Source organism: Ambystoma mexicanum, chromosome 1q (genome assembly GCF_040938575.1).
Source record: "Ambystoma mexicanum isolate Mex_15411 chromosome 1q, UKY_AmexF1_1, whole genome shotgun sequence".
Taxonomy (NCBI): Eukaryota; Metazoa; Chordata; class Amphibia; order Caudata; family Ambystomatidae; genus Ambystoma; species Ambystoma mexicanum.
In genome coordinates this window covers 1,206,605,094-1,206,631,444 of record NC_090922.1, presented here as the reverse complement: position 1 = coordinate 1,206,631,444, position 26,351 = coordinate 1,206,605,094, and the positions used below count along the sequence as shown (strand labels likewise).

Genomic DNA, 26,351 nt, shown 5'->3' with positions numbered 1-26,351 from the left:
CGTCCCTCATTGGAGGGAAATATCATTGACCAGAGGCCGGAGCATGTTGATAGACCTTCCCACATCTTCACACCATAAATATATGGAACTTGGAGGATTTTTTCCATTTCTACTTTGGAGGCAGGCTGACTTTACCTTTGGGACTGCAAGGAGGTTTTAAAAAAGAAAACATTGCTGCGTGTGTAGTGGCGGCGTTAGAATTGGTCCGCAGTGCTCAGCTGGAGGTCGGCTGTATCAGGCATTGTGACTGCAGTCAGGGGGGCCGAGTAAGGTGGGGCTCTGGGGCCCGAGCCTCCCCCCACCCCGCAAAATCAAGACGGGGCTGAGTTTCCCCCCCGCCTCCCGGCCGGAGAGAAGTGATGCAGCATCGATGGCCCTTTCCATCGATACTGCATCACTTCTCTCCGGCCGGGTATAATCGCGAAAATGTGCGATTAAGCCCTCCCCTCTAGGACTCATTGGTGTATGGTCCTGGAGGGGAGGGTTTAGGCACAGCGTTATTCAAACTGTGGAGCGCGCCCCTCTGGTGGGCCGCAGCCTCATGCCCAGGGCCGCGCATCCACAGTTTGAAGAAAAAAAAAAAATGAAATGACAAAAGCAGCCCGATCCACGGCCACTGCCACTGCCACACATGCTTAGTGCGACAGGGCCAGGCCTTTGTGAGGTCTCAGGCTCCATTAGGAGCCTATTTATGAAGACAAAAGAAAAAGTGCACACCTTCTTTTGCCTTGATGATGGTCATCGCGGCAAAAGAATGTGTGTGCTTTTTTTTGTCTTCATGATAGGCTCCTAATGGAGCCTGAGGCCCCACAAAGGCCCGGCCTCTGTCGCACTATGGGTGGTGGCAGCAGGGTCGGATTGACCCCTGGCCGGGCTGAAATCGTCCCTGGAGATTAAGGGCCGGTTTCAGGCCATGCTTGGGCCGGTTTCAAAAAATGTTTGGGGAAAAATTCATTTTTTTCACATTTATTTTTTATTCTTCAAAAACCTTTCATCCTTCTTGGGTCGATATGAGTACCAACACAGGTTGGGTGATATTGTATGCATATTTGTTCTAGAAAAAAAAGAGCTTAAGGGTAAGTGCTATTTAATACCATATTGTCATGTGGCCTTGGACCACTGCTTGGAGTCACAGTAATTTAACAATATGGATCTATACACACAGATATTAACGATACATATGGTGATCCATTCTTGTATGAAATCCTTAGTGAAATCATAACCATATTTTTCGTAATGTAGTTTACTTAGGAACAATGCTATTTGATGCCACTTCCTATTTTGTCAAGGGGTGAAAGGTTGTGTTTCATCACTTCCCGGGATGTCACTCTTTGGTGTGGGGTCAAATTACATCACTTTCGGTGATATCATCAGAGGTCAAGTGTCGTGAGGCGAGGGGTGGGCCACTTTTTTGAGGCGAGGGGTGGGTGCATTGCTAAAACCACCTGGCTGCCAGTTCATTGTCCTTGGAGCGTCCCAGGCTCCCTACCCCCCCCCCAGAGCCACCAACCATGGGTGCTGTTTTATAACAAATGAAAGACGCAGACAGAACAATAACTGTGCGAGTCAACTGAGAGATGAATGCACTCATGCTCCATTCAGAGAGAGGCTTTGAAAATGTAGCTCTGACAAATCAGAGAATCAGGGGGGCAAAGAAGCACTGCAGATCTCCGCTCCCTCTTCATGGGTTTACGGTTGCCACCTGAAAGGTTGCAGCAGCTAACCTGCCATCCTGTCCCAACTCCATGCCTCGTGTGCTATTCCCTGGTCAACCAAACCCTGTGAACTCATAGGCCGCATACGACCTACAGAAGTCTTTTGACCGCCCGTCCGTTTCTTGCACTATTGCTATTAATGCGTGCAGCTCCAAGGTATAATATTAACAACCAGTGTTTGTGGGTAAAGGGCTGGCATAAAGTCTCTATTTCAGAGTCAAATGATAAGGTGCTTGTGGCAGTATGGAGTTCCAGGCCTCTGCTTCTTGGACGCCGGGTTCTGCAACCTTTAGCTCTGCAGATGTGTTGGACTACAATGCTCATCAGCCCCAGCCTGCATACTCAATGGTGATGGATCATAGGAGTCGCAGTCCAAAACATCTGGAGAGCCACATGTTTAAGATCCCTGGCTTTAAGGAACAGGAAGTAAAATAATCCATGAAAGTAACAGGAGTATGACGTTCCTGGATCTACATGGGTAGAATAAAAGTAGACTAGAAGATCAACAGCCTGGGGGCATCAAATTTATGTAGGATGGAATGGTGGGGGTCTGAGTCACCTGGGGAGACAGGGGTATCTTACAGTTCTGACACCTGGTAATCCACTTTACAATAAAAGACAACATGGAGAGAGGGGATGTCTCTGTGTGGCCTGTAAATCTGCCGAGATACCACCAAACTGTACTACCATTACTGCCACTTGGTCTGGCGGTATTACAAGTGGTGGTAGGCAGCGTTAGTCCCCATAGGACTCCATGGTGGATTTCAGCGGTATTACTGCTGGTAGTAATTTTGCTGGTGGTAATATCCCAAATTGTTCTATTTTGGGTGGTATGGTGGAGGAAATACCTCCAGCTTCTTGCTGGAGGATTTTCCTCCACCTTTGCCCTCAAACTCATAGTTGGGCGGTGCAATAATGTGGCTCTATACGGTATTACCAGTGTTGCCAGTCAGAACTCATTTACCTCAGCAATGTATTCAGGGCTCTGTATTTTGTCCTGAAGCTTAAAATGTGTGATTTGCATTACAAGCTGTGTGCCGCAGACTGCTTCCACTCTAAGCGGGGGAGAAGTTAGGACTGTGGGGATTAAGACGGCAGGACTTTTCAACCTTTTGACACGAGGGGCCTTCACTGAGTCTTGGGGGGGCATCACCTCCCACGGGATATGGTACAGTATAATTACCTCATTGTTTTCCAACACTGGTTCCTCTATATCAGCCTCTTGCTGACATAGAAGGGTATATAGCTGTTCAGCGGGCATTCAGTGGTTAAGATCTATGCTGGCCTGCCATCTTGTGATAAACGGCAGCTATTAACCTTAAATTTGTCGCCATTGCAAGTCTCACTTCTCCCACAGCAACAGCAGAGCCCACTTGCCAGTGCCCGATAATCCCAAAATTCTCTGTAATTTTATGCAAAGCTGCATTTTATTTTTATAAGGTTATTTAACTCACTGAAGGCTGATCAAGTGTTTTAAGTGTGCACTTTATTAACTGGGTGCTTTTAATTGCAGCACAAGTACTCTTTACAATCTAAACTAGAGGTGTGTTTACAATGTTGATTGTTCCAAAATACATCTCCTAGTGTGCTGCTTTGGGTCAGGTGGCCCCCTTTAAGCTGTACACAATAATACATTGTCTGGTTGACATACTATGTGATTTGTATATTTTATAAAGGAAACTAAGACCACTAGAACTCACCACCCCAGAAACTCCCAATCCCACCTTTGGGGGCATTCCTGTGGACATGGGAACACAAAGGAAAGAATGAATAAAAAAGTATTTGCCTTCAAGAGGAAGCTAGACCTTTGCAAAAGAACAGTTGGAGCTGGGCAAGCCACCTAGCAACATTAAGGTCCAGCTTTGATGAATACTTCCCTGAAGTAAATGCTGGCATTAATGACTGGGTGATGCAGACTGTTCTGGCAGAGGAGGTGGTGCATCATCCATTTGATGCCCAGGAAGAGCTGATTGAGGTTCAGTCGGACACTACTCTGCTGCAATCTGAATTTAGGAACATTGCAGTGGGTGAATTTTGACTGAAGGTAATCCTGGAGTATCCTACATTGGCATGGTCTGCTATACAGTCACTCTTACCCTTTGGGTCTTACTACTTGTGCGAAATAGGCTTTTCAGCATTGGCTTTTTTACTGACTCTATTTTTTGGATAAGGGGTGTTTGAAATTAATGTTGAAAACCCGGAAAGTGGGAGTTTTTAAAACATGGAGACAACCATGGCTACAACATTTAGACGCGAGTGCTTCCATCAGTCCCAAACATCACCTGGGTGCAAGGTGAGCCTGGGTAACTGCTTTTTAACATTGTACACTACTTTACCAGAATTTCTGATAAACTACAATGTTAAAAGCAGTTAACACTCTTCCCCGCCCCCCGCCCCCAAGTCTGAAACCACACTGATTGCATTATACTTCAGCCAGGATTGCATTATACTTCAGCAGCACATCTGATGTGTCCACTGAAAGGTTTAAGATTAAGCTACACCCCTAACTCTATCTGGTTACCCAGAGGTAACATCTTAGCAAATGTCACTTGTGGCTGGCCTATCTACAGCAGCACTATTGTAAGTATGGCACCACACGCGTCTTGCTTGGTACTTTTTAATCCGGAAACATCTTTACTTCTCGTTTCCCTTGAATTGGGAACTTTTTTTTTTGGTGGTGGTGGTACTCCACCTTGCAGCTGTACCTTCTGTTTAGCAAACATCTCGTTCTCCCATCCAGTTGTGTTGCTCTGCCTTTTGAAGGCTTAAACCTCCTTCTTACTTGACTTTAGTATATGCAGTGCATGCTAGACAATGTTTCCACTTTTCTGCGCTGCACGCGCCAACACCCACCTCCCCCCCCCCGCGCACCGTTGCACCAAGTTGGCGACTACATGCAAATTTGCGGTCATATAACTGCCAGTGATGTCACTTACTGTATTTGGGGCCCCCCCAGACCCTGGGAAATTCATAAGTCGGCTCCCCTGACTGCAGTAAGCTCTAAAGTAGAAGGGAAGGCTATATAACTGCAATTAGAACACCATTGTGGCGTTTCCAGAAACATGATAGGTCAAATTGCGGGCGGGCTTTATGAACTGGTATAGCCTGCAGATTGGATAAAGTCTGCAAATATTTAATTGGAGATTACCTCCGACGCGGCGCTAGCAATATAGGCCGGAATTCAATTATTCCCGATTGCCGCTGTCCATTAAAATACACTCCCCGCATTAACTTCAATTAAACACGGCACATCGAACTGAAACTGTGCTGTGTTGCTGTAGAAGTGTGCCTGGCGTGGGCACGCCCCCTCAAGGAATTAAACTTCCGTTCGTTTTCACTCCGTAGCAATGTCCTCACATAACGTCTGCAGACCGGCACAACTTAATCCCCCATTTATGCCACTACACTAGCTCGGCATGTGAAACATAACTGGCCGCTCACAACACTTCTTGAGATGGCTTGCCGACCTTCATAATGTGCCTGTTGTGGAAACCTCAAGTTAACAAAACAAACACCTTGGGTTTCAATAGAACGCTACTAAGACACAGCAAAAATGTAAGTACCAAACACTTTATAATGAAACCAAAAGCTACATACTCAATGTGGTTAAAAAGCAAGGTTGGGCAGTTTTTATTTATAAATGTCAGGTGACTAATTTGTAAATAGTTTAGCCCTACATTTGCATATATACAAAGACACACACCTGCAACATTTTTTGCTAATTAACTACTCCAACCAACACTGCTAATTACCTCCCACAACCACATTAAAAAAAGAGCCACAACCAGGAAGTCATTATCAACTACAGCCTTAATTTCTATGGCACTACACACTTAAACCTGAAATAGATATTTCTCTTTACAAAACTACCCTTTACAACCTCTAACACTTTCCACAATAAATACTTCATTTCTGCAGCATTTATTTGCCATTCATCACTTTTTCTAATTTAATTAAATACTGAGGGTGTTATAATAGCTTTATAGACCTGCAGCTCAGACGTTATTAGCCCTGAAGACCGAGTTAAAGGCCCGAGCAAAGCTATTTTCAAGTAATTGGCTGGAACTTTTCTTAACTTTCTTTATTATGCCCGATGCTGTAAAAAAATACCAATTGCAAAGCACGGTATGAACATCCTGTAACAAAGCGCTTCCAGCCAGTAAATTCATAAATAAAAATAAAAAGAGCAAGTTACAATCGAATTTTATAGCCGCAGGCATCGCTTTCAGCGTTAACGCAAAGGAAAATCTAAATCGTAATGCCAAAGGTAAAATGACTGCCTACTTAAGATATCAGGTGAAAAAGGAGGCAGACAAAAACTCAGCAGGTGCTAGTGTGGACTTGACACGCAGACAAAGGCAGACCGGTCTCCCATGACCCTATTGACAATAATTCGCTTTTAAACCTCTGCTTGAGGATTGCAGAGAGCAATAGTACATCATCTGAGGAAGGTTTACACTCTGCGGTTATGTTGAAAGCACTGATTGCATTGCGCAACAATCTCCATAAAGAACAGCAAATAATTAAAAAAGGCATTGCTATGCTTAGTGGACACAGTTTTACACGTGAGTAATTATACTTTATCTCCTGTATGAGAAGCCAAAAAGCAGGACAGCATGTCGGCAGAAGTTAATCATAATTCTATTATAAGTGTTCAAGCAACAGTCTCCCCTCCCAGGTGAGGAAGGGGACTTACATACCTCTGCTAATGGATCATCAAATGGTGCTAAGACAGGAAGACACCTAAGCTGTTGCCAACGGAAAAGAAGACATGAGAAATGAGAATACAAGAGCCTGGTAGTCCTAGAGTCTCCCACTCGGGTAATAATAGTGCACCGCCATGACCCTGACAATCACTTTCTCCAATTATTATTATAATTGGCAATTTATGACTCAGTTAATACCAAAGAGGTGTCTAAGGCGGGATTGGAACCTGTGTTGCTCATCTTGCTTTCAAGACAAATACGTTGCCACTGTGCTATACTACTTGATTTATAGAGAAATGCTTAGTCATTTTTAATTAACTTCAACAATTGCACCTATTAGTGGCACACATGGCCCTCCTAAGAATGGGCAGTATAAACCACTAGGCTTATGGCTGTATAGCTGTCATGATTCCTGCCCCTCATGTCCCCAGCCCTCCAAGATGTCAGGCTGGAGCCAAGCCACGATCACCTACATGGCCCTCAAGGGCCTCTCCATCCCTCCAATGACCCACTTGGAGTCAGACTTGGCGCTTGTGGCACCAGACTCACTCACTCCCATAGGATAACATTGGGGATTGGACTTGTAATGCATTGATGGGGACAAGATGGATGCCCCTACATATTTCTCTTCCCAGAACTGCATGTGCGGTCTAGTCTTTTGGATGTGGTTCAGCCCAGAGGCACCTGGGATACCCAGAGACTATTTAAGCCACACCCAGGCTGAGAAACATGCTTTGCGTTTTCTGCACCTGCAGCGTGACACTCACCGTGTTCGGATCAGTCTCCAGTAGGCCTGCATCTTTCTTCTGCGCTCAGCTCCTGCAAGAACAAGAACACCGTTAGGAACAGCCTTACCTTGCGGTACTTCTGCCCATCAGTCATCGCTCCTTCTGTTCGGCGGGCATCTTCGGCGGCGTTATTCCCATCCCGGAACGCCGCTTCCTAAGGAAAAGGGAAAAGAACAGAAAAAAGGCATTAGTAAGCATTCTGCAAATCTTCGCTTATTTTTAAATACTGTACGAGCTTCACACGCTTACCTGAATCCCAGCCGCTCTGGGGGAACTCTGTCTCCGGAACTTCTCATCCATCTGTAAGAGGGAAAAGGCACTCCAGGTTAGCGTGGAAACATCTAGAGGCGCCGCATACCGCGCTTACCCACCGCATTTGTTCTTCATAACCGGCACCTACGCTGAAAACGTCGCGGCACCTAAAAGACACAGAAAAAGAACTCAGTTCAATGCAAATACGAAAGGGTTGCATCGCGCGCTCACTCACCTTCAGCGCTACTCATCTCAGCAGCACGCCGCCATCCCTGGACGCCGGCCATCATCTAAGGAAGGAAAGGAACGAAGTTAGAGAACTGTTCAAAAGACTCATTATACTTACCTGTCGGACTCTTGCCAGTGAAGTAACTAGGCAGCAACGAGCCCGCATCAATCAACGCGCCCCTGTGCTGAAGGCAGGATGGAGAGCACACTATCCAAGAAAACAAGGCCCAGTCTCCAGTCGAATAGCCTCCAGGGAAGGGTTCGAGGTTGTAAGATGTCAGAACAGGCTGAGTGACGCCCCCGTGGATACCAGGTGAGCGTTACAATAACAAACATAAAATTATGTCTACCTCCACAGATAAAATGGAACAGGTGATGGAAAATCAAGAGACAGAGTGATGGTGTACTCCCTAATTTTAGGTCGATGGCTTAACAATGATATGATATGGCATTTATAACGCGCCTATACACAAGTGTTTCGGGGCGCGACAAGGCAAGGGGGGAACAAAGGGAGGACAGACAACGATCCTACTAGGCTAGGTGTCATTCAGATCGCGCAAGTGCATGGGAAAGGGGGGCGGGGGAGAAGGAAAGTGCGCAGGGGGAAGAGGAGAGGGGAAAGTGCAGTACATGGGAAGTGGAATAAATAAGACACAAACAGCCAGCTAGTGGTAAGTGCAGACGTAAATGCTGGTAGGGGGACTGAAGGGATACAGAAAACGGTCCCCAAGTGCAGGGGTTGCCAGGGAGGCAGTGCAGGTGGGTAATTTACGGTCCTGGGCCAGAGATCAGAAAGTGTGGCCAGGAACCAGTGCAATAGCAGTCAGGAGTTCAGCAAGGGAGGGGAGGTGAGAAAGCAGAAGCAAAGAGGAAGGTTTTGAGGTGTTTCCAGAACCGGAGATGGTTCTCCGAGTTTCAGGGAGGCAGGAAGGCTGTTCCAGAGAGAGGCCCCTGCCGAAGAGAGTGATCTGCCACAACCTTGTTGCTTGGAGAAGCGACTGACCCTAAGGGAGTTGGAGGCAGATAAGCGAAGAGCTCGAGAAGGAAGGTATTTAGGAAGAGAGAGTTGAAGGTATTGCGGCCCCAGACCCCAGAAGGCCTTGTGTACAATGCAGAGGGTTTTGAACTTAATCCTCGCAGCCACTGGGAGCCAATGCAGAGATTTCAGTCCTGGAGAGATACGATCCCTGGGCTTGAGGCCAAGGACAAGTCTCACAGTCCTGTTCTGGATGAGTTGCAGAGGGCGGAGAGTGGAGGCAGGCAGGTTTAGATAGAGGCTGTTACAGTAGTCCAGCTTGGAGAGGACCAGGGCTCTGGAGACAGTGAGCTTCTGGGGGAAGGAGAGGAAAGGAAGAATACCTCTAAGGAGGTGCAGTTGGTAGTGTGACTTCTTAGAGACGTCAGAGATGCGAGAGGGAGAAGGAGTGCAGAGTTGAAGATGACCCTGAGCTTTTTTGCCTTGCAGGTGGGTGTGGGAGGGGGGCCTAGAGAGGCCGGCCAGAGTGCTGCAGGGAAGGCGGGAATGGGTGTGCCGATGAGTAGAATCTCAGTCTTACTGGCATTAAGGCAGAGGTCGTTGGCGGCACACCATTCCTGGATGGCAGACAGGCAGTCAGAGATGAGGGAACAATGCTTTTCATTGCTTCTTAGAAGAGCAAAGCGGATAAAGATACTGCACACACAATCTAGTTATAACAGCTCATTTGTAAATTGGAACAATGTTCTATCACTACTATGTTGTTGCCCACAGCTCCAAGTGGCAACTACTAAAGACATTGCTCCTATAGAGATACCTCATTCTATATATGAGGCGAATTGGGCTATTGTGCAATTAATCTCTGCCATTATTGTTGAATTAATCATGTCTCACTCACAGGATTTTGTAGAGATGGGTTGTGTACTGGAGAGAAAGCAAGATCTGTCTAAAAATGGAAAGACGAGGAAGCCGTATAAATCGGAGGAGTCCCAGTGCCAGTCCCAGTCCCAGTCCGAATTTGCACCGCAAGACATTATTCTTGCTCGATATTCTTGGCCATTGACAATTGCAAACAGGATAAATATAATTGTCAACATGACGAAAGCGCTTTTGATTTAGTAACTTGACAAAAATCGCAAAAGCCCTAAGTGCATGTTAATTATTTCATGGAATACTAAAGGTTTTAGATAGTTTACCTCAAATCTCAAGGGCCAGGCTCATATACTGTCCTCAGATTTGTTTATATTGAAGGAAACCTGGATGATGGACACTTATAATCTTGATAGATATGATAGGTTATTTATAACGCGCTTAATACGCAGAGGTTTCTAAGCACGGACCCGGGGATCGAATCTGTGTTGCTCTGTGTCGTCTGGCTTCCAAGGCGAAAACATTGCTGCTGAGCTATCCTCCCGGGATATCAGGTCATACAGAGATAAAACCCGGTGTAATAAAGGAAGGCCATCTGCAGGCCTCTTAATTGTTGCCTAGAACTATTTATCTATGACATAATATAAGCTAAAGTGGCAGAATCAAAATATATTAGCAGCAACTAACGATTGAGCTGGCCTCCCTACATGAGCAAGTCCTGATTTTTAATGTTTATAACACCCCCGCCACCCCCCGGGAGGAAATTGGATAGAGGTCATCTTAGTCGACGTGGAAGGAGCAATTGATGAATGGCTTTACAGTAACCTCTGCGGCTTTCACATCATAGCAGGGGATCTTAATTACAAGCCCCTCCAGGAAAACAAACAAAAGTTAATCAGGATGTCACAATGTGTTAAGTAATGGGCATGATGCTAACGTGGTGGAATATGCAGATAATAAGCTGGAATCGAAAGAAGTTGGTTGGCACACTTTCTTTGCGGAACATGATCTTGTCCAATGACCTAAATTACCAGGTTCTGCTGGTTATCTACCCTATACTTGGAGTAATGGCAATAAATGCTCTTGGAATTACTCACAAAAACCATGCATGAAAGTATTGCTGACTTCTAGCTCAACCTCACTGATTTGAATGACCACGTTCTAATTTAATTTACTATACGAAATAATGATAGAAGTCATTATAATAACCTGGAACTCGTCATGTAAATATAGTAGGAAATCAGGTGATGTGGTCTGAGCGAAATGTTACTGCTTTTAAATGATCAGCTATGAATATGGCCGCTAAAATACAGGGGAAATATTGTTATAGGCAGGCCGAAGTATCCAGAGTCAATGATGTGGTCGTAATAGAAAGGAAGAAACTGCTTAGTGTAGAGATTAAAGAAATTAAGAAATCTATTTTACCCTCCCTTGAAGCGAATAGTGCTATTACCCACTTGAAGACCAGATACAAGAAGCGGATCCGAGTTTACAGAGGATCAATGGCAGATTATGCTTAATGCTGTGCCATTCGGATTCTAGAAGGTTTTGGGCGATAATCAAACAGCTCCTCAAAGTATAAGAAAATAAATGAATCCTATAATGGAGATTAACGGTATTAAAAACATACAGGAATTGTATTAAAGAATTACTATGCACCTGGTCTATCACACTTCAGGCTCGCTGTAATCCTTTGAACAGGATGTTATCCATCTTCTCTCCACCAACATGAAGCCCACCTCCAAGACACTACTCCCTGGATACCTTAATCTGGCCTCAACAAGGACGATACCAATGTAGCCCCCCAAGCCAGCTCCCTCAAACCCTGGGGTTCACTCAGTCCATGCTGCAGCCCACACATACCAAAAGGCATACTATAGACTGGTTTGCAGACCTGAACTGCGATATTACCATTACCTCCAACCTACAGTTCCCCTGGACCGATCCCAATATCATCCTCTACAACATACCCACCACCACCCAGAGTGTAACGCCTGCCTTGCCTCTTCCCCCCACATTAGCCAGGAGCTTTCGCAAACTCTTCAAAGACAACAACATCCTGCCATTGCTGGATGTACTGCAATCCTCTTTTGAATGCCTCGTCTGCAGGCTCTCTCTCTCACCTAGCCATTCCCTTACTGTGGGTACTATCTATCGGCCACCTGGTCAGATGTCCTCCTTCCTCTCTGAGTGGGCGGTCCTCTCCTCCTCACTCCTGGCCTCAACCACTCGACTCTTCCTTCTTAGAGACTTCAACATCCACCTGGATGCCTCCTGTCCCCCCTCCTTCAACATCCACCTGGATGCCTCCCGTCCCCCCTCCGAACTCTTTCGCGACCTCTGCGACTCTCTATCACTCACCATTCTAACCTCTGGCCCGACTCATTCTGCAGGGCACACTCTCGATGCTCTGATCTCTTCAGACCTTCCCCTCTCTGTCCCTCTCTCCACGAGTGATCATTTTCTCATATCCTCCGACCTCACCCGCCCTACCACACAGGCCAAGCCACCTCCATCACTGCCACCCACCTTCTCAGTCACCCGGCCCATTAAGCATGTGTCAGCTGAAGCTTTCGCCGCCACCTTCTCCCCCCACCCCCCCCGGCTGACTCTCACCCTGACACAGCCCTCTCAATGCTCCACTCTTCTATATCTGATACTCTTGATATCCTTGCCCGTCATGAGAATCCACCTGAAGCCCAAAGCATAGTGTAACTCTTGGTATGACTCAGACCTCGTCTCCCTAAAACGCAAGTGCAGGGTTGCCGAGAGGAAATGGTGTGCTTCAAGTTCATCCTCCGACAAACTGGCCTGCCGCCTGCTGCAAAGCCAATACCGGCTCTCCATCCTCACCAAGAAGAGAACTCATATCCAAGCCCGCGTCCCTGCAGCATCTAACAAGTCGGCTGAACTCTTTAAAATCTGCAAGGAACTGGCCAATCCTGCCGCTGTCTCTACCTCTCCTGTCCCTTCCCAGGCCCTCTGCACGGCACTGGCTTCTCACTTCATTTCAAAAACTCAGGACATCCTGTCCTCACTCTCCTCCTCCCTCTCCCCTCCCGCTAAACCCTGCTCTTCCTCTGGCCCTTCTGCAGCCACCCCTCCTCCCTCCTTTTCTCTCCAGACAGGTTTCTAGACAAATCCGATCTATGAAAGTCTTGTCGAAACAGGTTCACCCCTGTTCCTCCAAAACTATCAAGGATCATATCGACTCCCTGGCTCCTGCCCTGGCGGATTTCTGCAATCACTCTTTCACCACTGGAGTCTTCCCTTCCCCCCTGAAGCACTCCCTTGTGCACCCTCTTCTTAAGAAACCCTCTGCCGACCCCTCCTGCCCGGCTAACTATCGGCCAATCTCCATCAATCCCTTCCTGGGAAAGCTCCTGGAGAAACTGGCCATCTCCAGCTCAATCTCCATGCTGAATCTGTTGGTTGTCTTCATGACCATCAGTCTGGCTTCAGAGCTGCCAGAAGCATGGAAACTGCTCTCCTGAACATCCGTGAAGACCTGCTCACCAACCTCTACTCTAACACCCCTTGCGTTCTTATCTTGCTTGATCTCTCTTATGCCTTTGACACCGTCAACCATGCCATCCTGCTCAACCGTCTCCGTGGTAACCTGGGTATCACTGGCCAGGCTCTGGCGTGGCCGACTTCTTTCCTCTCTGACCGGCCCTCCCAGGTCCAAATTGGGTCCTCCCTCTCTGACATCTTTTTCTCTACCTGTGGTGTCCCCCAGGGGTCCAACCTCTCTCCCTGGCTGTTCAACCAATACCTGGCACTCATTGCCCATCGCATCGCTGCTCTCTGTCCCAACTTTCAGTGCTATGCGGATGATACCCAGCTCATTTTCAGGCTACCCTCGTCCTCCTCCTCTCCTTCCCTCATCTCTGACTGTCTGTCTGCCCTCCAGGAATGGTGTGCCGCCAACGACCTATGCCTTAATTCCAGTGACACTGAGATTCTACTCATCGGTACACCCACTCCCCCCTTCCCTGCAGCTTTCTGGCCAGCCTCTCTTGGCCCTCCTCCCATGCCCACCTGCAAGGCTAAAAACCTCTGGGTCATCTTCGACTCTGCACTCTCCTTCTCCCCTCATATCTCTGACGTCTCTAAGAAGTCACACTACCAGCTGCACCTCCTTAGAGGTATTTCCTCTCCTTCCCCCAGAAGCTCACTGTCTCCAGAGCCCTGGTCCTCTCCAAGCTCGATTACTGTAACAGCCTCTATCTAAATCTGCCTGCCTCCACTCTCCGCCCTCTGCAACTTATCTAGAACAGGACTGCAAGACTTGTCCTTGGCCTCAAGCCCAGGGATCGTATCTCTCCAGGACTGAAATCTCTGCACTGGCTCGCAGTGGCTGCGAGGATTAAATTTAAAACCCTCTTCCTTGTACACAAGGCCTTCTAGGGTCTGTCGCCACACTACCTTCAACTCTCCCTTCCTAAATATCTTCCCTCTCGAGCTCTTCGCTCATCTGCCTCCAACTCCCTTAGGGTCAGTCGCTTCTCCAAGCAATGAGTTGGTGGCAGATCACTCTCTTGGGCAGGGGCCTCTCTCTGCCTTCCTGCCTCCCTTAAACTCGAGGAGAACCATCTCTGGTTCCGGAAGCACCTCAAAACCTTCCTCTTTGCTTCTGCTTTCTCTCCTCCCCTCCCTTGCTGAATTCCTGACTGAAATTGAACTGGTTACCTGGCCCCCCATTTCTGATCTCTGGCCCAGGCCCTGTCAATTACCCACCTGCACTGCCTCCCTGGCACTCCCTTGCACTTGGGGACTGTTTTTCTGTATCCCTTCAGTCCCCCTACCAACACTTACGTCTGCAATTCCTTGCACTTTATTTATCTTTATTCCATTTCTCATGTACTGCACTTTCCCCTCCTCTCCCCTCCCCTGCACACTCCCCCCCCGCCCTTCCCCATGCACTTGCGTGATCTGAATGACACCTGGCCTAGTAGGATCATTGTCTGTCCTCCCTTTGTTCCCCCCCCTTGCCTCATCGCGCCTTGAAACACTTGTGTATAGGCGCGTTATAAATGCCATATCACATCATATCATATCAACTCAAACCTCACACTATGACCCTGCCTTCCTGGCTGATCTTTACAACCAGACTATTACACGGGCAGTCAACACCATCACATCCCTCACATTACGCAAGAGACAGACATCCACATCCTCTGCGCTAAGAAATGCAAAGCTGAATCCAAATGGCAGAAAACCCCATCAGACTTAAAGCTTAGTTCTAGAACATAGCAAAGGAATATAAAACAGGCCATTTTACAGGCTAAATACACCATCGACAATAACAGAATCTCCAATGCCAAAGCTAGCACCTGCAAGCTTTTCTCAATTCTACGTGAATCGGAATCCTTTTCCACTCTACCCTCCAACATCATCAAGGATGTTACCTGGTGTACTAACATACAGAATGGGATCCTGGATAAAATCTCACGTCATTCAGCACTTCCCTCATCAACTCCTCCTTTGCCGCCTTCTCAGTGCCCTCCAATCGGAAGGAAGCTTGGGTTCTTCCACTTCTAAAAAACCACACATTAGACCCTTCCATCCCCACCAACTACCGCCCGATTACCACCATCCCCTTCCTCCTACAGATACTGGACCGGGCAGCTTACCTCTAGATAAGGCTATATCTAGAAGCCAATAACATTGTAGGAGAGCGCCAATTTGGATTCCGCCCTGGACATGGCCCTAAATCAGCGCTTCTAGATCTTAAAAACCAACTTGACGAGATTAAAGACGCAGGCAAACCATCTCGTAGACCATCAAAATCTTGTGCCTGCACCGTGCCTCTGCTGCAAACTTCTTGCCTGAAACTATCACTTGGGTAACCGAACCTTTTTATCCGACAGAACCATGAGAGTCTTCGCTAAAAACACTTCACCCTCTCCCCTCGCCTGTCACCTGTGGCGTTCCTCAAGGCTCTTGTGTATCCCCCACCCATTGCAACATATTCAAACCAACCCCCTATTTGACCTCCTGGATGCCCAGGGCATATCCTACATCAACCATGCGGATGACACACAGATTCTCCTATCCCCTAACTGGCAATTACCCCACTGACTCTGGCACTCTGCACACATTATACCAAACCATCCAAGCCTGGATGGCAGATCACCTCCTCTGCCTCAATAATGACAAAACCAAAATTCTCCTGATCAGTTCACAAGTCATCCTCAACAAGCTGGATCATGCCTACAATGCCTTCTCCATAGATGGCATCACTATACCAGTCTCTAGCGTCGTAAAGACCATGGGTGCCCACCTAGATGCTACCTTGTCGCTTACTCTGCACATCAGTGCTATAGCATACCTAGCTGCGCACACCACAAGCTAATTAACGCCAGCAGGCCATTCCTCTAAACCAATAGCTGCCTCAACGTTGCTGGATCTAGACTGGACTACTGCAACGCCTTATTTGCTGGCACTTCCACTCACAACATCAACAAACTTCAAGTCATCCAGAACAATGCACTTTGAGCCACCCTGAACATTCCCAGGCGAGAGCATATCGCGGTGGTCAGAAGGAAAGCTCACCGACTCCCAATTCGTGATTGTATTACTTTCAAAACTCTGGCAATCACCCACAAATGCCTCTCCAATTCTGCCCATATATACCTCTCCCAAAAACTCAAAAAAGTTCAATCCACAAGACCTACTCGTTCCACCTACTTACACCGGCTGATCACCCCAAGATTCAAGCGAACAAGAGCAGGCAGGATGAGCATCCCACTCATTGCCACTAACAATTGGAATGCTCTACCTCTTTCACTAAGAGCAGAGCATTCTTACGGGACCTTTCAGAAACATCTTAAGACACTGCTATTCTCCGAGGGCCCCTCGCCGGACTGATAGACGACCCTAACTGTTTCTGACTCCATGTACCGCACTTTGTTGACTAACCTGTAACGAGCGCCTTGATGCCCTTCAGCTTAGTGCACTTTATAAATGAATAAATAAGGGCGCCAGGACTTACTATAGACTTTGAAATATTGTTGAAAGAAAAATTCTAGATTTAACATTGGAGGATGTTGTTGAAAAGATGAATAGGCCTAAACCGTCCAGAGCTCCTGGCCCAGATGGCCTGGTCAACATTACAATTAAGCATGACCCAGAGAATTGACCATTATTATGCATAAAGTATTTTCTTTAATAGTAGCCACTGGAGACATACCCTCTAGTTGGAGAAAATCCTTACTCATCCCGAGCTCTTGTGGAATTCCAGGGAACTATCACCTCCTTGCCACTATGGCTAAAATTGTTTCTTCTTTCCTGTTGGACAAGATAAACTCTTGGATAGCGTAGTTTAAAATACTTAGCAATCAGCAAATTGACTTCCGAAAGGGTGTTGGCACCTTATCTAATTTAGGCACTATCATGTTTTTGATCTGCAGAACTCTTATGGATAAAGTTACTTCTCTCTGTATTTGTTTTTTGGATTATAGCAAAGCATTTGATATGGCAGATCAACAAGTCATTTGAGAAAAATTGGGGTATACACCCTCAAGCCCTATGCTAATGCTGTATTCAAATAGCACAGTCCAATTGAGATTAAACTAGGATGGACTACTTAGTACAAATTATGGCCTTAAGCAGTGACGCACCTTAGCTCCTATGCTATTTAACTTGTATGTTGCGGATTTAAATGAAGTTTTAAATAAATGTACACATTTCCCTCCATGTATAGGCTTACAACCAATAGCTTGGCTGTCGTATGCAGATGCCCGTTTTTGATCGCTTTCCGATAGGGCTCCAAAGGAGCCTTACTGCATTGTACAACCATGCTGCGAAAAACAATCTTAACATTAATTGCAAGAAGTCAAAAATCATGGTTGTTAAATCTAGTAAAAAGCAGAATGGTAAATGTACATGGAAGATTAAAGACGACGCAGTTGAAGTCATTAGAAAATATATTTATCTGGGCATTCCACCGGGCAGGTGCGAAGAAAACGTAATGTAGTCATAGAATGTGTCTCACATAGATGTGGGTACTCTACTGAAAGTATGTTGCAGGCACATAAGAACAGTATTACTTCCTGTGCGCTTTGTGGCATGGAAATATTCATGAACAAAGAAGCTCGGTGTCTCACGAGAATGGAGGGAAAGCTTTAGCGGTCTATTTTAGGCCTATCAAAATCCATTCCAATTGAAGCTATCTCTAGCAAATTGGGCTTGACTTCTCTCCTAACCGAGAAAAATATATCTACGGGAATCTTTATGCTAAACATATTGGTAGAGATGGAGCAAACTACTTAAATATATTTTAACTTTCTTGGGCTGCTGAATAGAAGTTTGTCTCATTAAGCTTTCAAACCTTAGTTGAACTTACTATAAAGTTTTAATGTGCATTACATCTGGCAATCATTGATTAAGACAATTGACGATTTATAATTTTGAATCCTTTTATACAATGATGTTATGAATTGTAGTTAGCAGAATGGTTAATGTTACTTTTTTTAAGGTGATAATTTATCTTCTTATCTAATTTGATCATTTGAGAATGTGTATTTTGAAGATGTGATGTTGGATAATGTATGCATGTCTTTTTTGTTAGTGCTTTAAGGTTTAATTTTAGCCTGAGAGGTCTGCAAGTGTCTACTTCTTTCCCTAGTGGTGCAGTTTACTCCCATGGTTGGACAGCGCCATAAAATTAGCTCGAGCACCAATATAAAAGTGAGCCATAGTTTTAAACGGCAATTAATTTATTTTGTAACATACTGTTTGAGTAGTACCTAACGGTACACAGGGTCAGACTGAGGCATAAAACTGGCACGGGCACCAATGGAAAAGTGGTCCACAGTTAATGTTAAAGGTATTTTTATCGCACACCATCACCAACTGAGAGGTCCCCAGGTGGATCTGAAAAGAAGGGTGTGAAAAGAGGGTAGAGGGTCGTAGGGTGTAGTGGGGATAGGAAGTGAGAGATGTAATGTCCTGTTGGCGGCTTCAGTTCGGTTAGCATCGTTCGCTGAGTTTAGGTGGTTTTTCGGGTCGGTGCGACTTCCCATGTGCTGTTGTGCTGGGCTATGTGTTGATAAGACGTTGCAGTGTGGTGAAGTGCATGTGGATTGCTGTGCAGAGAGGTAGTTGTGCAAGTTTCTTCATGGGAAATGCATGCGGAAGGTTGAGGTTTTCAAGATGGGCTAGCAGGTTTTCCTGTCTCTGCGTTACTGTGCTCAGCATCAATGAATGTCCTGTGTGTTTGGTATTGTAGTTTGTCCTCCTAGTTGGCAGGCATGTTTAGGGGTGGCAGTTTTTCTCTGTGTTACTTTAATGGTATGTCTACCTGGTTTATGCAGACGTGTTCCCTGCCCTGGGTTGGCGATGTTGGGGGTTCAGGGTTTCTGGTCACTCCCTGCCCATCCCTTGTTGGGTTCTCACCTGCCCGAGTTTCTTCTGGGGGCTAGCTGTACCTGGATATGGGTTTTTGGGGTGTCCTCCCCCAGCCCTGCGGTTAGGGTAGATTTAGACAGGTTCATGGGCTAGTCCTTAGTTGTTTGTTAGTTTTATTCACTTATAATGCGCACCAAGCCCAAGGTAGCTAGGCACAGAAGTACAGGATATGCAAGGCTTAGGTACAGGTTGCGAAATACATGCAAAGTAAAATATCAACAGTCAATTACAAGATAAATGTGGGCAGGTCTATACTATGTATATATATATACACACACACACAAAAATCAAAAGGAAGACACAGCATATACAGGCACTAGTAGGACGTTACATCCCAAGGGAAAAAGTGAAAATGTACACAAGGTAGCAAGAAGGGGTCTATAACAAATCAACTATAGGTCGTCTCGGGATTGAGTAAAAGGAGCTGGTGGACTAGTCAGTCGCAGATTTCAGCAGGTTAATGTAGTTGGATCTGAATTTCAGGAAGGGCTGCTCCTCCCGCAGGGGGTGGGGCAGCTAGTTCCGTAATTGGGCTGCTCGTACTTGGAAGCTGCCTCCCCCAGCCTTGGTTAGCCCGAATCTTGGTATGATAAGGCGGTTGGTATTAGGGGTTCTTGCTGGTCAGGTGGAACTTCTCTTTAGGAATTTGTCTGTGAGGTAGCTTGGAGCGGTATTGTTCAGAGCTTTATGAACAAGGGATACCATTTTTAAGTGGATTTTGTTTTGGGTGGACACCCAGTTATGTCGTTTGATCTTGGAGAAGTGCGATCTTTTGGACACAGCTTCTCGCAGGGCGTTGTTTTGTAAGATTTGAATTCTTTGGACGATGGATTTATTAGCACCAATGTAGAGGGTGTTACAGTAGTCGAGCCAATATAAAATCAAGGCTCTAGCTAGAATAATGCAGTTGTTGTCGGAGAGAAAGTGTTTGCCTGCTCGAATGAGCTTACAGGTGTAAACTGTGGCAGATGCCATGGATTTCACCCGTTTGTCGAAGGAGAGGGTGGAATCCAATAAAAGCCAAGTGTCTTCACCTCCTTGGACACCCTGGTGATATTACCATCAATCTCAAATGAGAAGTAATCTTTTCTCCATTTTTTGAGGTTAGCGTGGGTTCCTAGGATGATGAGCTCTGTTTCGTCATCATTCAGGCACAGACCGTGGGTTGCCATCCATGCCTGGATGATGATATACACCCTATTTACCAAGGCCAAATCCTTGTTATAATCCCCGGAAAGTGGGAGGAGAACCTGGGTATCATCTGCATAGTTGGGGTAGGTGATACCAAGAAGGTCCAGATCATCAAAAAGGGGCTTTATAAATATGTTGTGTATAGGGTAGGGGAGACAAAGGAGTCTTGAGGAACTCCACACAAGATGGGGATCGGGTCAGCTGCCGCCGCAGGGGAGAACACCCTCATGGTCCTATCACTGAGGAAGGACTCGATCCAGGTTATTGCCTCTTTAAAAAAGTGTGCCGCTGAGTCTAGGTGGCTGCAGAGGACCCCGTGGTCCACAAGGTCGAATGCAGCCGAGAGAAGGAGAGCCATTTTTCCTCTATCACGTAATTCATCTATTTGTACTTTCAAATCAATGAGGGCAGTCTCAGTACCGTGTTGGGTTCGGAACCCTGAATGGCATTTTCCTAAGAGCTTATGTTGTTCAGAAATGTTTGGATTTGGTTATGAGCAATAAAGTCCTTGTTCAGGACTTTAAGCAGAAAAGGTACAGTCGTGATGGGACGGTAATTCGTGGGTATAAGCGGGTCTATGGTTTACTTTTTCTGCAAGGGTAGTACCCAAGATTGTTTTAGGTTGGACGGCACAATGCCGGATGCGAATGAGGCGTTGACAAGCCTCGAGATAAATGGGGAGAGATCCCTAGCATCGTCTTTCATCAGCTGGGCATGGCATGGGCCGCCCTGGCAATTTGAAGGTTTGAGAGACAGGATAACTTTCTCCACCTCGATATGAATAGTGCAGCTTGGTCCTGTTCCTTTAGGAGCAGGGTCTGTAATTAGGTTATTGGTCTGGGGTGGTTGAGTGATGAGGGCTTTTTTCTTGGCGATTTTCTGTTGGAGCATGGTTATTTTGTTAGATAGTGCTTGTTGAATGTCAGAGCACCATGATTTGTCTTTGGAACATGTGTCCGGGATGGGGATGGGCGACTCAAGTTCCTTGAGGATGGTGAACAGTTCTCGAGTTGGCATTAGCTATACGTTTGTTAAAGGAGTTTTGCTTAGCTAAGTGGATTTCTTTTTTATATTGGGAGGACATTTCAGTATGCTTATTTTTATGGTCATTGGAAGGGGTTAATCTCCATGCTGTTTCACAGCTTCTCTCAAGTAGTCGAAGATCTTTTAATTCGGAGGTAAACCATTTGTCTGGAATTTCTAAAGAGTAGACTGCATGGTTTGCTTTGAGGCACATTAGGGGGACACAGAACTGAGTATTCCATAATGGTGGGGGTAGCTAAGGAGGTGAGGCTATTTAGAGGTCTGGTGAGGGTTGTGGCGGGGCTAGTGCCAGCTAACTGGTAGGTAATGAACAGAAGACCTATGTGGGTACGCAGGCTACGGGCTATGTTAATCATGCTCACGGAGGTGGGCGCAATGGGCCACAATATTCGCTTCAGAGTAGGCTAAGTTCAGTGCAGAGAGCTGTAACGGTTGGGTAAGCAAAGAACAGAGGGTTGAACAGGCTAGGATCGAGTTAGGCACAATGGGCTGTCAGGCTAAATGGAAAATAGGCACAGTTCAGCATTTGCACCGGGTGCTGTAGGGCTAGATGGAGAGTAGGCATAATTCAGTAGTTCAACATGGAAACAGGCAGGCTAAATGCAGAATAGTCACAGTTCAGCAGATCTATATGGGAACAAGGGCTGTAGGCTAAATGCAGACTAGGAGCAGTTCAACAATTCAGCAAGGGCACGGGGGCTGTAGGCTAAATGCAGAATAGGCTAAATGCAGACTAGGCACAGTCCAACACTTCAGCATGGGCACAGGCAGGCTAGATGCAAGTAGGTGCAGTACAACAATTCAGCAAGGGCACGGGGGCTGTAGGCTAAATGCAGACTAGGCACAGTTCTATAATTCAGCATGGGCACAGGGGCTGCGGGCAAACATCAAGATAGGCATAGGTGCAAGCATCAGAGGCCATAGCATGAAAACATAGGAGTCTGTGGTACAATTTGGCATGATTGCGCAGTAGGCAAGGTGCAGGGGGGTAATGCTTGTAACAGGTTACCACACTATGCACCAAGTCAGTAGGCACATAATCTATGGTGAGTATTGAGCCAAGATGTGTTGGCAATAAATGAAGAGTGCAGGGGGGATGGCGATTTACCAGATCTCTGGCTGGACGAGGGGGGAAGACAAGGTTTTTTGCCTAGTTTAGATCCTAGTTTGTGAGAGTCAGGCATAATGTGTGGTCCTGGGGTCTGTTTGGCTCAGGACAGGTAGTGTGCCTTTGAGGTTGTGACTTAGAGGGCGGGCCAGCTTCACGCCTGCCGGCGAATACAATCAGGGTAAATAGGATGGCTCCAGCCAATCCTGGGCAGCCTTGTAGAGGCTGAATGGCAAAGCATAAGATATGCAGCTTAGAGAAACAAAACGGCCGTATTGGAAAGCCAAAACCTTGTGGTTTAGCCGATGCGTGTGCCTCAGATTTGTGTGCATGGTCGGTTTTGAACGGATGAAGTGCTCGGATTGGCAAAATATAGACTGCTTCCACATCAAGGGGTAAAATGGAAGGAAAAACACGAATTCAGCGCATTTTTAGGATTCTTATTTACCATTCGGGGGCATATTTCGTAGTCGTTCCGGTTCTGGGGCAAAGAGACAGGTTTTGAGTAGTTTCCTAAATTCTAAATGTTCCCTTGTGTTGTGTTTTTTGGTAGTTTATAATGGCAATTGGGTTTCATTTGCAATAGATTATTTCAGTAGTACACAAATGGGAGATTTTTGGTAAACTATGTCCCAAATAAAGGATTTTTAGTTGAATAACACTGGTCAAAACTGCAAGCTACACAGTGAAGACTGGTCCACTTTGACCCCAAAAACTTGCCATACTAGCATGTTGGGCTTGGAATTTCGGCCATTCCTCTAGTGCCCTATTGGCCAGTCTGAGCCTGATGGTACATGTGCATTTCAAAACTACTAGCCGAAACACACAAGACTAGCCCACTTTGACCAAAAATAAACTGGAACATAATTGCATTTTAGTCCTGAACTGCGAGCATTGCCATATTGCCCTATAGGCCAGTCCATGTCTGCTTGCCTCTTTCCTGCTATCAAAACAGAATTCCAGTAAGGTACATTACTTTGGTAGACCACAAACACAGACACGCACCATCAGCTAGCTTAAATTGAAACTTTTTAAAACTGGTCACTTATAAACCTACAGCTTTATCATAAGGGTGCTGCAGGTGAAGTCTCTCACAGGACCCACCCTTGTAGCTCACCCTTTTGTGAGTAGTACCCATAACGCCCGGTCTCTGCTACAACCTCACTCCCACTCAGCCCACTGCTCACCCACACCAAACACCGGCCCCTTCCGGCCCCCGCACACGTTTCTCATTTAATGCATACAACTGCATTTGTACAGCGACGGAGAGGAACAACAGTTGCTATCCTTACGAATTACGGCTGCGCTTCCTCAAGAGGACAAGAGTGCTTGTTATACCTCAATTGACTCTGCCAGCCAAAGCTTGGTCCCGCGGGACAGGTGCCAGCTCTTCCTCACGGATGGGCGCGACTGTCAGGTGCAGTCCGCGGGGAGATGTGCAAGAGAGCGACCGGGCCGCGTCTTTTTGGTCGTCAAGGAGACAGGGTAGTCTTTCTTCCATGTCTACAGAACATAGCCCTCTGTAGCCTGGGTCTGCTATTGGAGTGAATGGAACGTCATTTAAAGTGACCCTTTACGCATGGCGGCAATGCACTATCGGAGTGTCATGTAAACTGTCAACCATGTCCCTCCTTACACAGAAGTATTGGTAGGAGAGCAGGGTTTTTACAGTTATTCGTACGTTTGAATAAATGTTTAATTAAGTTATTTTCCGGAGTCCTTTAGGCAGTTTCCTGGGCAAATCCATTGTTATGTTGTTTTTCATGATTAGATATGTTTTCTTGTAATTATTGAATTCGTTTTATTTACATCGTGGTAGAGGTGGGGGAGCTAGACAATTCTTTGGTAGGGCAGAGCAAGCGTGTCTGGTTCTAAGAGCCAAATGCGAGCCGGAAAATAATAGCCATGGCTGAGTCGAATATCTTGTAAGAAGTAACAACTCCGTTCTGCAAAGGACTACAATCAGTGGTGGAAATGGAAAAAATGTGGTGGGGGATCCCACAAGTGCCAGGGTGGGGGAGGAGTTGGGGGGGAGAGAGGGCGTGGTCTAGAGGGGGCGGGATTGGTACCGGCCATCTGATCAGATAAATACTTAAAAAAAGAAAGAAAAAAAAGCGCCCACAACAGCAACATTGCCTTTTACTGCCAACCAGGGCTTTAAGTGGGCCGGAGCCTGCCGGAGCTCAGCCCCGTCAAGCTCTGAAATTTCGTTTTGAGCCGGGGTCCTGCGGGGCCCACTAATCTCCCCTGCCAGCCCCAGCCACTACACGATAAGGATTTTTTTCTGAAGCCTGAAGCTCTCGCTCGTGTGCGAAAGCTTCAGGCTCCAGAAAAAATTGCCTTTCAGCCATAATGGTGGCGCCGCACCTGCGAGGCATCTCTTTAAGCAGGAGATGCCCGTGGGCCGGCGCCACCATTATGGAGAAAACCTGAGGCCACTGGAAGCTGAGGCCGTTTTCCTGAAGACTGAAACTCGCGGGAGTTTCAATCTTCAGGAAAACGGCCTCAGCTTCCAGTGGCCTCACCCTTTCAGCCTTAATGGTGATGCTACCCCTACCCAGCTGGCAAGGGGCAGCACCACCATTAAGGCTAAATAGGCGAGGCCCTGTCCCCTTCAGGCAAGCCCATAGAAAATAAATGCAGAGATCAACACCCTCTCCCCTATGGGGAGAAGGTGTTGATCACTAGAAAAGGATGCCAGGCAGGGGTGCCAGTGGCCCATTGAGCCGGCCTCTTCAGGGGAGCATGGCCTAACGGGCCAGCAGGACCCTTGCAGTTAGGCCATGCCCCCTTGATGAGCCCGGCTCATTTTGTAGTTGCAAAAAAAGAAAAATAACAAATAAAACGGTAAACAGCAATGCTGCCTTCGCGGGCGTTTTTTTTTTCTTTTTCTTTTTTACAGCGTGGTTCATAGCTTGGGCAGCTGACTGGCCGGATCCCGAGATCCAGCTACACATCTGGTGCCGGATCTCGGATCCGCCGAGAGCCGGCCCAATGACCAGCACTGACTACAATTATAAAAGACGTCAATGATAATGGGTTATTCACGGTAATCTTCATTACTCCTACTTATACTCTTCTTCGTCATAGTAGTTGCCTATCAGTCATCCAGTCTCCATGATAGGGTCTGTGTCCCGCTTTTATCAGTTCCACCCACTCCACCTTCTTTGGGGGCAAAAAAACATTATCCCACAATCCTCTCGTTATCTTTCCCAGTACGATCATGGACCCTTCCATTTGTAGGGTGGTCTAGGATATTCGTCAGTATTGTGACAAGTGACGAATAGAGTAGGACTAGGAGTAAACAATACTACCAGTAATTAATCTGGTCATTACCTTCACACCCCACTTCCTCATCCCAGTGTTTACGTATGAGGTATACCAAAGCTTAGGAGAAGGAAAGCATCTATTATCAATAAGCCACCCAGACGACATAGACAGCTACTGCACCACATCACCCCTTTACTTCCCAAAAACCATGCCCGCCCTTGCTTGGTGCATGCCTGAGCACAGAATGCTGTTAACAAATGACCATGCCTGAGCACAGAGCCAGAGGCATAGACAGGGTAGGGCCTAAGTGGGCAAAGCCCACCCAAAATCTGTAAATGCCCACTCAGCAGCGCTTTGTTGAAATTTACAGATGTTAATGTCACAGCAGTGGGCATTAGCTTCAGGCCCCGCTAACTAGACAATTCTGGCTACGTCTCTGCACAGAGCGCTGGTGCCAAATAACCCTACCAGCTGCTTTGGACAATCACTCTACAGTGCCTGATAAACGTGTTTGGGTCCGACCATGTAGCTGCCCTTCAGTCCTCCATTATGGGCACTTCTTAAACATTTGCCCAAATTGAGTCCATGCTTCTTGTAGAATGACCTATAATGCTCTGATTACTTACCGGTAATCTTCATTACTCCTAGTTCTACTCTTCCTCATCACAGTACTGACCTCATGAGGCCCCTGCCTCCGACACAGGACCTTATTTTATTTTACTATCCCCTATAACTCCTCCCCCGCATCCACGTCACTCAGTTTCATTTAACCAAGCCGGAGCATGGGAC

General features: G+C 46.6%; 1 protein-coding gene across 1 annotated transcript in view; it reads right to left on the bottom strand.

Moving 5' to 3' along the window:
• C1QH1orf141 (chromosome 1q C1orf141 homolog) overlaps nt 1-23,827 on the bottom strand; it is a 436,963-nt gene extending 413,136 nt beyond the window's left edge. Inside the window, exon 1 of the mRNA XM_069641945.1 lies at nt 23,631-23,827. The gene's annotated coding sequence lies outside the window, so the exon portion shown is untranslated. The remainder of the gene's footprint in view (nt 1-23,630) is intronic.
• Nucleotides 23,828-26,351: the final 2,524 nt, after the last annotated feature.